Source organism: Pteropus medius, unplaced genomic scaffold (assembly GCF_902729225.1).
Source record: "Pteropus medius unplaced genomic scaffold, Ma_sr-lr_union100, whole genome shotgun sequence".
Taxonomy (NCBI): domain Eukaryota; kingdom Metazoa; phylum Chordata; class Mammalia; order Chiroptera; family Pteropodidae; genus Pteropus; species Pteropus medius.
The window spans coordinates 4,690,393-4,702,601 of record NW_024351073.1 but is presented as its reverse complement, the minus strand read 5'-3'; the positions used below and the strand labels follow the sequence as shown (position 1 = coordinate 4,702,601).

General features: G+C 40.5%; 1 protein-coding gene across 3 annotated transcripts in view; it reads right to left on the bottom strand.

Annotated features, from left to right (window-relative positions):
• Window positions 1-12,104, bottom strand: part of CAPSL (calcyphosine like) — a 34,880-nt gene extending 22,776 nt beyond the window's left edge. For 2 of the 3 annotated variants that reach the window (XM_039842672.1, XM_039842671.1), the window contains exon 1: window positions 9,342-12,104. The gene's annotated coding sequence lies outside the window, so the exon portion shown is untranslated. Of the gene's footprint in view, window positions 1-8,080; window positions 8,356-9,341 lie in introns of those variants that run through there. The other variant, XM_039842673.1, reaches the window with a different exon arrangement.
• Window positions 12,105-12,209: the final 105 nt, after the last annotated feature.

The window sequence follows — 12,209 nt, the reverse complement described above, 5'->3', positions numbered from 1 at the left end:
AGAGATGGGGAGAAACATACAACAGGCCATGTTCAAAGTCAACGGTTGCCATCTCTACGGACTCCAGTCTGTTCAACGAAGTAGTTACCGCTACATGGCATATGGCAAAAACCTGGGGTTTCTTAAGAAGTTTCCCCTTAGAAAATGCCCCTCTGGGGTGAATATTAGATACCACTGCTCAGAGTAGCCTAGCGAGGGCTAGGATGTCCCTCCTCTGAGTCTGAAATGAAAGACTCAGACCATTTGATGAGAGACATGGCTTCCGCCATAGGACGCTGGAGAACCCCAAAAAGGTATAATAACAAGCATGTATCAGTGTTGTTGACATCGTGAGAGTTCCTTCATCAAACCCATCCGAGCTCGGTTTAACTAAACAGACCTTTAGCACCTCCAGCTACGAGAGGGACGGTGCTGATTTTTCAGGTGGTACTAGATAGCAGTGGTGGCTCATGGGTATAATTTTGTCCCCAGAAGACATCTGACAATGTTGGGAGACATTGTTGGTCATCACAGCCAGGGCGAGAGGTGACACTGGCATCTAGTGAGAGATGGTGATAACATGCGAGGAGAGCTCCTGACAACAAAAAATTTACCATCCAAAACAGCAGTACTACTGAAGTTGAGAAGCTGGGGTATAGAGAGAGACCTGGGACGCTGATGGTGCTGAGACCACCAGAGGTGCTGTTGAAAAATATAAAGATGCCCACGCTCCACCCCCCACACAGCAAATTAACATCTCGGTGTGAGTGCTGGGCATCTGCATTTTAACGTTTCCAGGTGGTTCCAAATGGTACATCTAAGTTTGAGAATCTAAGCTATAAAAGGTAACTATACCAAGTCAACCTCAGGTAGCTGGAGTGAGACCTTGTAGGGAAAAGCTGGAGAAAAGTCTGTAACATAACACGGGGTAAAAGGCGTGAAGAGAAGTGGCAGTCATAACCATATGACCGCCCCAGGGGCCCAGCTCAAGGCTCAGTGCTTCACACGTGACAGCACATCGTCTCGTGTGATAGGCTCCGTCAAATCTTGCCTCCTTATTACAGGGAATAAGCAGGGACTCCGAGAACCCGGGTCATTTGCCTGAGAATGTGCCATGAGACAGTGGCAGAGTCAGCACTGACCTCTAGTTCTGAGTAAATCACCGTGTTCCACGACTACACCGAGGTGCCGATAAATTGCTTTGGGAATTCAGAGACGGTCCCAGAAACGAAATGAAGAGGGGAAAAGCTTCAAGGACGAGATTGCCTTGCAATGTCAGAAGGATGTCGCTGAAGAGGAAGATGGGTGACAGCAATGCAGAGCAAAGCCAGAGCGCCCACGAGTCCCGCACGCGACCCCTCCCTCACCTCAGGGCCCTTGTGTGGGTTTCCAGAATTTCAGGTCTCAGTGTAAACTCCTTCCAATTTCATTTAGTCGCCTCCTCTTGGAGCTATGTGTTTGTTTGTTTTAATAAAGTGATGTGCCAGGTGTGTTTTTTTTTTCCCCCTGAAATCTAAACTCAAAGCTATTGTGCTGATTATCTTCCATAACATTTATTTTTTTTCCTCAAAAATTATTTTTAAAATTATTTCTGCAATATATAAACATCTAAAATATCTGGTTTTTGTCCACATAATACTTATAGTATGACAGTATTTAATCTACATTTCCACACATATATACTGTGGAAATAAGATATCACTGAAGTCTGGCATCTTACCAGATTTTCTCTGCACCAAAATGCATTTTCTCAAGATGTTTAAAATTCATGTTTCAGCCGTTATCGAAACACAGGTATCCGGAGCTCATCTCTTCTAAAGTACAGTCTTTCATTCTTTCTGCTGATCCTCGGAATGCGAATTAAGTCCTTATTTTAATGTTTCTGGTATAGCCCAATTTAAGAACATTTCATAAACCTCATTGTTGTAAAGTGCTCACTTCATACGAAATTTTGTTTTATTCATTCAACCAGGGTTGGGATTAGAGCTAGGTCGGTGCCTAAGGCATCATGCTTAAGGAGGCCCTCAGCCTCAGGATTGTCCAGATGTCAACCTTGTACTTGCCCAAGCCTTAACTCGTTTGCCTTCCCCTAGTCCTGGTACTGAATTCAACACAGGTTTATTGAATACTTACTATGTGCCACACAATAGCGATGAACGCGGCAGCCAAGATTCCTTTCAGAAGTTTATATTTCTTAGGGTAGTTTTAACTTTGTTAAATTTGAATTACAGCTGATTTTCCAGATACTGGCTGATTCAAAAGTCACTCCAATCTCTTTTATCTGCTACATTCCACTGTCAGTGGGGTGGCCACGTGCAACGAGTTTCAGCCAAAGAGACTCAACTGAAAGTGCTAAGGGCAGAGCTCTCCCATCTCTTTGCCTCCTCTTGCCTTGAACAAAAAATGCAAGGTCTGGAGCTGTGGCAGCCTTTCTGCAACCACGAGGGAAAGGCTAAGGGAACCAGAGATACTAACTTAGAGCCTTAACATCACTGAGTTACTAAGTCAGTGTAACCAACTGCTTCTCTCTGCACTCGTATCATGTGAGAAACATAAACCCATATTGTCTTAATCCATTGTTGCAGTACCTCTGTAACTTGCGGCTAGAAGTATTCCTGATACAATTGTCAAAAGCTTATTCCTGCAGTGTTTAGATTGACCCTAGGTATTGGCCTTTTCCTGGGTAAAATAACTAAAAATCCAGTGTGAAGAGACGTTCAGCTCCCCCTGAAAACTGAGAGGAGAGGCAAAGTAACTCCATTCATTATAACCTCTTGTCTCCATAGAATTTTATCAGCATTTAGCAGCCATTGTAGCATTTTTGGCTACGAAAGGAAGTAAGAAAAACTGCTTAGCCTGATATTCAAGGACCCATGTAACTAACACAATCGGCTACAAGCTCCCATTTAATAAAATAGAGCCCCAGAGTTATGGGGTCCTTGTCACAGTGAGTTTCCCCTGGGAACAGCACACTCCTTGCTGCTTCCTTCTGCACCTCCCTCTTCCCCTCTGCTCTGCCTGGAGTCTCTGGGGTTTTTACCGGGCGATTACTGGCAATCTATTCTGAGTCTGGCAGTCTGCCAGATGGAAAGACTTAAAGAGGCAGCGTTTAAAAAAAAAAAAAAAAAAAAAATCTATACACAAAGGTAAGCAAAGCTTTGGCTGGATTTGTTTCCAAAAAAAAAAGGAAAAGACTTGTTTCCCAAACTTCCTGGTTTCAGTGACTAAGTGACTATACTCTTAGAATGAAGCAACCATATTTTTTGATGGTACTTAAAAAAATATATATCCCATGAGGCCTTGGCGTCCTTGATTTCAAACCCAACGCAAAGACAGACCCCACTTGCACACGTCCCTCCACTTTCCGATGGGCGTAAAGCCACGGTTCTAACTACCTTTTGCCCTTTTGCACCATTAGTCACCAAAAGCACTTACTTAGTAACTATTTTACAGTCACTTAAAAATGCTGCTTTTGGAGTCATCTGTCTGTGCAATGTTTATTTTAGAGCCAATTAGAAATCTACCCTGTTATTTGCATCCGGTATGCTTTTAACTGTTACTTCCAGAAATACAAGAGGTGTTAATGGATAGAAACCCAACGTCAGTGTGGGTTGGCGTATCAGATAGGACACACTGGCTACTCATAACAGAAACAGGTTGGCTCTGAAAATGAGAGAGGTTTACTTCCCTCTTATGCAAAAGAAGTCTGGAGGCAGTGCAGACAGTTGTCAAAGTTCCAAGAAACAACTAACTTTCTAACTTACCATGATTTTATTTCCTCAAATTTGCCTAAAGTTACAAAGTAACCATCGCAGCTCTAGCTGTTACATCCACAGTCCAGCAAGCAGAAAACAGAAAGGGGTGAAGGCAAGAACACACTTCCCAACCAAGTCAGCCCCTTTTAAACAGTTCCCAAAAGACCCTACCTCATGCCTTCTACTTAAATCTCATTGGCCACTTCTGCAAAAAAGGCTGGTGCTATGTTCTGGATATTTGAAATCCTAACTCTCAAAAATGATAACATTTGGAGGTATGTATGGGCCTTTGGAGGGTACTTAGGTTATGAGTGCAGAGCCCTCATAAATGGGATTAGTGCCTTATCAAAGAGGCTCCGCAGAGCTCCCTTGCCCCTTCCACACGTGAGGACACAGCAAGAAGATGCTATCTATGTACCACGAAGAAAGCCCTCACCCAACCACGCTGGTGCCTTCATCTGGGACTTCCCAGCCTCCAGAACTGTGAGAAATAAATTTTTGTTGTTTATAAACTACCTGGTCTGTGCATTTTGTTACAGCAGCCCTAACAGACTAAGACAGCTGGGAAACCTAATTTTAGGCTGGGTACTTTTCCGTCCCTCAGGTTCTGTTTATAAAGAAGAGGAGACTGGCTGTTAAACAGACAACTGGCAGCTTCTGTCAGAGTCCTTCCAGAAAATAAGAGTGTGAGCACTTCCAGCTCTCTGGAGCCTGGAGCTTGTGGACACATATGAAGCAACCAGAATACCCTGGTTGAAGAAATAAAGATAAGTCCGGGGAGCAGCAGTTTGTACATTGATGATTTCTCCCTTCTCAATCTTTGTTCCCTCAAAGCAAATAAGATCCACCTTCCCAAGGGCAGTAATCAAAGGTACCCTGAGTTTAGGAAAACATAGCCCAAAATAAACTAAGCCTGGGAACATCGAACCACAGCCATCTGCCACATTTGCCTTTCCACACAGTTTTGTAAATAAAGTTTCATTGCAAAACAGCCACACGTATTTGTTTATGTATCAATGGTTGCCTTGATGCTACAATAGCAAAGCTGGATCATTGCAACAGATACCTTCTGTCTCATGAAGCCTGAAATATTTGGTCTCCCGTCCCATATAGAAATAGTTTGCAGTCCCCTGGGACCATTCAAAGGATAACAACAACAGGAATAAGGAATATTAGTTAAGCACTATTCTGTCAGGCTCTCTGCTAAACAGGTGGCCTATTTACAAATTATTCATAATCAGTTTGTTTAGAACAGAAAATGTGTCTGGTATCAAGTAAATCTGGTAACTCTCCAAGTTTGCCTCTACATACACTAGAAGAAACGTGGCTGTTCCTATTTAACAAAATAAGGAAACTGAGGTACAAAGAGATTTAAGGGTTGTCCCAGTTCAGACGAAGTAGCAGTACTGAGATTCTGAGCAAGGTCTTTTGTACCTGCCACCTCCCCAGGGGTTTTTTGTAAAATACCCACAAGATTTCAGATTACTCATTTTTTAAACAAGGAACCACTGTAGTTGTCACCACTCATTCATATGCAAACCCTGGGACAATCTTATTATCAATATCAAGTCCAAAGCACACTTAGTAAGAACACTGAAACGGTCAGTGACTAGAGAGCTTTGACCTGTCTCCTCCCTCTGTGTGAAGAGGTCATGTCAAGGTCAGAGGGCCACCGAGATGGAGAGACCCACAAACCAGATCTTCCAAGGGAAGTAAGAGCATCTTCGACCCACCTCTCAATTGAACTGTCCTGCTCTCTCAAATTACACCTTTCAGTTTGCGGCACAGAGGAAAATTTTAATTGACTTCAGGTTATAAGATATAATAGGAAAAAAATTATTCCAAGACAGGAGGAAAACGAGATACTGGGTGGCAAAATGGAAACGTGGCTAGAGACGTTCGAAAGAACCCACTCCAAAGGTCACGAGCAGCGTGCCTTTTTATGGGCACTAGGAGTGTTATGAAAGGCAGCACGTGGCCCTTTCTGTGACACGATAATCACCCCGCATTGCTGTTTTCTCTCAAAGCCAACTGGCTTGTTTCTGAAATGTAGAAAACTGCTCTTATGAACCTTGATATCTCTCTTTATACAAAATTGTCTGAAATTAGAATAAAGAGCAAAATTTTACATGGAAAAAAATTCGGTAAGGTAAAGCCTTACTTAATTCATAAATTAAAGAGATTAAAGCGGCAGTTGAAACCAAAAGTGTATTCTACAAACACCCCCACTCCTTGCTCCCAGGCACCTCCTCACCACCACAAGTTAGTGAAAGAGCCAAGGCCCTTTGAGACTAGGAGCCGTCATTGCTAACCTGACTGCCAACTTCAGCAGTCACTCTTAGTCCGTATATCACTTCGCCCAACAAGCCGGCTCTATTTATCATTCTTCCTTCTTCCTTCTTCCTTCAAACTCTTTTTTTCTCAATGTCTATGAATCTAATTCCCTCTGTTTCCCTTCCCCTGAGGTCTGATCTATTTGGTCTCAGCCATGTTTTCTGTTTGCTTTTTTTAAATGCCACTGTTCCCCAGGCTTCAGTTATTTATTTTCTTCTCACTCGCTTACCAATCCATAGCAACCTCAGCTATGTCCACCGACATAGTGACGACTCCCAAATCTTTATTCCAATGCATGTACTTTCTTGAGCTTTGGAGCCAGATTTCAAATTTCCCACAAAACATTTGCACTTCAGCGACCTACAGACACTTCAAGTTTAATGAACCAGATTCATTATCTTTTCCGCCTGTTCCTTGCCTCACAGCAACACCATTTTCCCAGCTCGTTAACTGAGCATTATCCTAGACTCCTTCTCACTCTCTACATTGAGTGAGCAGCAAGTCCTGCAGAATTTCACATCCGGACACCTCCTGCTTCTCCTTTGCTTTCCTCGGCTTCGCTGCCACAGATGCCACCTTCATCCCGGACATGATCATCTCCCATTTTCACTATCGGAATTGCCTCTTATTGGGTCCCTGCCTCCAATCTCACTCCCTCCGATCCATCCTCCAGATTGTCAGAGCAATCTTTATGAAATGAAAACCCGAACTTCATACTCTAGTGTGAAACCCTTTGGTGACTGTGTACAGGTAAAGAACAAGCATCTTAGTTTTTGAAGTGTGCATTGGCTCTGCCTATCTCTCTAGCTTTGCTTCTAGTAATTCTCCACCCCTTCAAATCTATTCGGCATCTAAGCCTACGAACCCCAGACACACCTCAGTGCTCTATATCTCTGTGCCTTTGTACATGCTGTCCCATTTTTAGGAACACCTTCCATCCTTTGCTGATCTGGAAAAGTCTTACTCTTTTTTCTAGAATCCCTATGGTGAAGCCTCACATAACCACTCTCACCAGAGTGAAGGAACTTGTGTGTTCCTTTGTATAATCTGTGAAAAGCCCATATAGCATCCACATTGCACTAGGACATACCTCTCTGCTTTGTCCTGCTAGATCTTAAATTCCTTAAAGGAAAGGACTTTATCCTTTGTGTCTCCTGTCAACATATCATGAGCACTTATCATGATGCCACTGGATTGCTATTGGAATTGATCGTTTCTATTGTTATTAGATCATTGTTATTTACATATAAATACAAATAAATACTCACAATTTAAATATCAATATTTAAAATGCATGATGACGGAATAAAAATATTTCTACAGTTGTAAGATTTTGAGTAACAAATAAGAGCTCTAAAAACAGAAAAGAATTTAATCTACTTAGTATGGTTTAACTACATCCCAGACTGAAGTCAAGGGTGATAGACACCTGAATATGTGGTATCGCCAAGAGCCAAGGTCCTTCATAACTTCATGATCAATCAAATCAGCTCTCTAATATATTTTTTTAATAAGTTATGTCCGTCTACTTTAACAAGAACTCTGATTCTAATTTGATTCTAAGTGGTCAATTCAGCAGGGTATGCGAAATAGCACAACTTTGACTATCCGACAAACCACGGTCTGACTCAAAGCTCAATCTTTTGTTTTATGACTTGCAGATATTTAACCTTCCTGAAGTTCAGTTTTATCAATGGTCACATAGACTAGTTAAGGTAGTTCACCCAACACTTCACACTCAAGTATCCAGTACATAGCGACTGCTCAGTGATGTTTACTTCCTTCCCCGTTTCTGAATGAAATTTATTATCGTGCATTTGTATCTGAGCACCTCTTTGCAAAGATGACAAAAGCTCCCCCAGTGCTAAGCTATTATTACCTCCTTAGGCCGACAGCTAAGAACTCACATCAACCTTTAGGATTTCTTTTTAGAAAGTAATTTCTCTCTCTCTCTGTTAAAATAAAACAAAAGTGATTAAATCTACATAATACATTTTTAAAAATTGATTTACCTTAAATGCTAACCTGTTGCCACCAGTTGCTTGGAACTGAAACTATGGACGCTTTCTTCTGCATCTGGGAAGACTGGTCCCCTCCCCTCCCCTTTTGCCCCCTCTCTCTTACCTTTCCTCCTCACACCTCCTAGTTTGCTCTCTCATGCCAATTGGATGGTTTAGAATCTCTGTTGCATACTCACATCCTGACTGGCTCACCTTACCGTCAGTCCCTAGTCTGGCTCTGCCTTTTGTCAAGTTTACACTTCTGTTGCCTAGGAACTTCAGTGACTGTGGAAGCTCAAGCTGTTTGCCTTAAGAGAGAAGCCAGCGGGAAGTTTTGCTGGCAACTGTTTGGTTTCTAAAACGACATCAAAACTTGCTTCGCATGTTTTATAAGATAACATTAGCAAATTCTCTTCTTTAGGCAACCCCTTCCTGCCCTCCTGTTGTCTCCAGATGTCTTACTGATAGGGTGTGCCATTATCAGGTGACACTTAAAAGCAAAACACATGGGAACAGGCAGATATAAATAAAGGCGATTCAAAGTCTTCCACATCCACACACTGAGAGGATGCCATTCCTCACTATTTCCATTCTTTCTTTTCTCCTTTCTTCTCTTCTTTCACTTCTCATCCCTTTTTATACTGATGCCTTAACAATAAGTTTGCCAAATAAGAAGCAGGCTCGTAGCCCTGTTAATAACAAAATACTTGCATCATGCTCTTTCATCGTTGTACCTCCGCCCTACCTTCTGCATCTCCACTTCGTTTCTCACTTCCGTCATGAAGTGATGCAAAGAACCAAAGACTAGAAGAACTACGAAGACCTGAGTTCCACTTTCTGTTCTGCATTTTACATGATAGGTATTCTCAGGCAAGTGGTCGTCAATTTCTGCAGTCTCTCCAGTAGACATTGTATCTGCCTTATCAATTTCTCAGACTTGCCCTGGAGGTCAAGGGAGTGATATGGTCTGTAGATTTTAATGAAAACTTGATTTCCAGCAAGGCGTGACTTAAGGGGCCAGAAAAAGCCGCTTGTTCAAAAATATATCCTTCATCTCTCTTTTGGGGTTAAATGCTGTTTCCAGAAGGTGCATGACACTTACCAAGCCGTAACGGGTGCTGACATCATCCCAAAACGCCCCTCCTTGTTGCAGCTGACCTCGTGATAAACTGTTTATTTCACTTTCACTAAGTGAAATTACTAAGCTATACTAATAAACTGTTAAGAAGCAATCACTGAGACAAGATACATCACTAATGACAGATAAGCCTACCTTTTAATCAGTCAGGAAGACAATGAGAAGCCACTGAGAGCTCTTAGAGGACCAAGAGAGAGTCTGGTTCATTTTTGCATCTTCCAAAGTGCCCAATACAATACCTTAAACAAACATGAAATCTGTCAATATTGGTTAAATCAAATTATTAAACTGGGTAAAATGTATTTATATTAAGGACATTTAAAATGAAAAATCTGTTTTTCAAAAATAGATAGTTCCTTGTACTAGATTTGTATAAACCACAAGTATTCCATTTACTTCCTTTTACATGGATAATTGCTTGAGGTTTAAATAAATAACTGTCTTGCAATAGCCTACAATTTAGGATGTGATAAATAAAACAACAGAAGATCAACATGGGAAAAAAATCACAAACACAGAGCATTTAGTGTAGATAGACACACAAAGAATCAATATGTGATCATGTCTGGTGGTAATGTAGAAATAGATAAGTAGAAGAATAACTATATAATGAAGGGAAACATAAATTACATACTGAACTTCATTTCAGAATCTTAAAATGTACCTCCAAATATATGTATTTTATATGTAAACTTTAGTGTATGTCATGTTTCATGCCCATTAAAGCTTAACAAATGAAATGTTTTACCAGTTTATAAATTTCTCAAAAATGTAATTATGTTATAAATACGGAAAGACCCCAGGTGTCCCTCACAAAATAAACATGGATTAGATCTGAGTATGTGAACTTGATCCTTAATCTTAGGCTGTTCACCATTAGTCTTGGTTCCCCAGGAAATGGCTCTACCTCTTGTACACACGTATTTCCTCCCTCTTCAAAACTGTACTAGCTCTAGAAAATTATTATAACATATTCACATTTTCAATTATATTCAAATGCAACAATAATTTATGAATACTGAACTTTAAATTGCCCAAATAGAAAGATATTTGAGAACATATTTCACCCATAGGGATTTTCAAATCTATTTTAAGGACTAATTTGTATATGACAAACTGCAACCACTTCGTTTTGATAGATGAATAAACCTACAAAACCCCCACTGACATCAAGATACAAAATATCTCATTACCCAATTTGTAGTTCATTCTACCAAGTCACACAGCCCCATGTAACCATTAATCTGCTTTTTGTCACTATATGGTTTATATTTTCTCAAGTTGTATATAAGTGGAATCACCCAGGATGCAGTTCTTTGAGTTGGGCTTCTATTTCCCAGCATGATCATTTTGAGATTCATTGATATAGTTGTGTGTATCAGTAGTATGCTCCTTTTTATTGCTAATCAATAGTCTATTTTACGGATAAACCACAACTCGTTTATCCATTCATCTACTGATAGGCATTTAGTTTTTTCTCAGTCTGGGGCTATTACGAATTTGTGTACAGGTTTTCGGGTGGACAGGTTTTCATTTAACTCAAGTAAGTGCCTATACGTGCAATGGCTATGCCATTTGGACAAGTGTATGCTTAACTATTTGGGCAGCTGCAGAGCAATTGAACTAAGTGGATGCACCATTTTATGTTTCCATCAGCATGGACTGTATGAATTCTGATAGCTCTGTCTCCTTGACAAATGTTGGTATTGTCCGTCTTTTTAATTTTAGCCATTCCAGTACATGTGTTATGGTAACTAACTGGTTTTACTTTGCATTTCTCTGATAACTAATGTGTTGAGTAACTTTTCACATGAGTATTGGCCATTCATATATCTTCTTTTGTGAAGCATTTGTTCAAACCCTTTGTCTCTTTTTATACTGGACTGTAAGATTTATTTAGATATTTTAGATACAAGTTCTTTGTCTGAAATATTTTCTTCCAGTTTGTGGCTTACACTTTTGTTTTCTTTTCTTACTGGTTTCTTTAGAAGAGTAAAAGTTTTACATTTTGATGAAAGTCCAATTTATCAAATGTCTTTATGATTTGAGCTTTCAAGTTTTGGATAATAAATTTTTGCCTACCATAAGATTACAGGGACTTTTAGAACTTTTATAGTTTCAGCATTTATATTTAGGTCTATGATACACTTTGGGTTAATTTTTGTATATGGTATGAAGAGCAAGCAATGTATTTTTGTGTGTATATTATTATATAAAGGTCAAATCTCATTCAGATATAAAATTGTTCCAGTACAATTTACTGAAAAGTTTTTACTTTTCCCATTGAATTGTTTTTGCACCTTTGTTGAAAATCAACTGACCATATTTGTGTGGGTTTATTTCAGAATTTTTAAGGTGTGCCTGGAGAAGTAGCCAGAAAAAATCACAGAGGCCTTGTATTCCACACAATGGGAGCCACCAAAGGATTTTCATCAGAGAATGATGAGATCAGGTTTCCATGTCATCAAAGCCATACTGGCAGCCCACCTTGTGTAGGATGCTTGGAGGGCAGAAGACTGGAGGCATCATTCTGACTCACTGAATATGACTGGTCAGATTTTATATATGGGGGTGGAGCCTAGGAAGCACCAAGCATGGAGTTGGCCTCACTGTGTTACCAGATATTCAGGGAGGATGATGCAGTGGGAGTGGGAGAGAAAGAGTTATCAGCCAAGGAACTGTATCCTCAGGTCCCTGTGTTACTTATGAGGGGAATGAAATCCTAGCTATTCTCTGCAATGACAACACACGTCTGTCCCTCAAGGAACTATCGCCAGAGACAAGTTTAAGGGACTTCATAAGAATTGCAAAAATAAAACCTTATTTCACACACACACACACACACACACACACACTTCTGCATGTGACATGCTCCTGACCACATGTGACATCCTTACAGTGTGAGAATTCACATAACTGGGTAGATACCAAGCATCCAGCTTTGCATACAACCAGGCAAATCCCATCCTGACATTGGCAAGGGTGGGCCTTTCCTATTTCTGA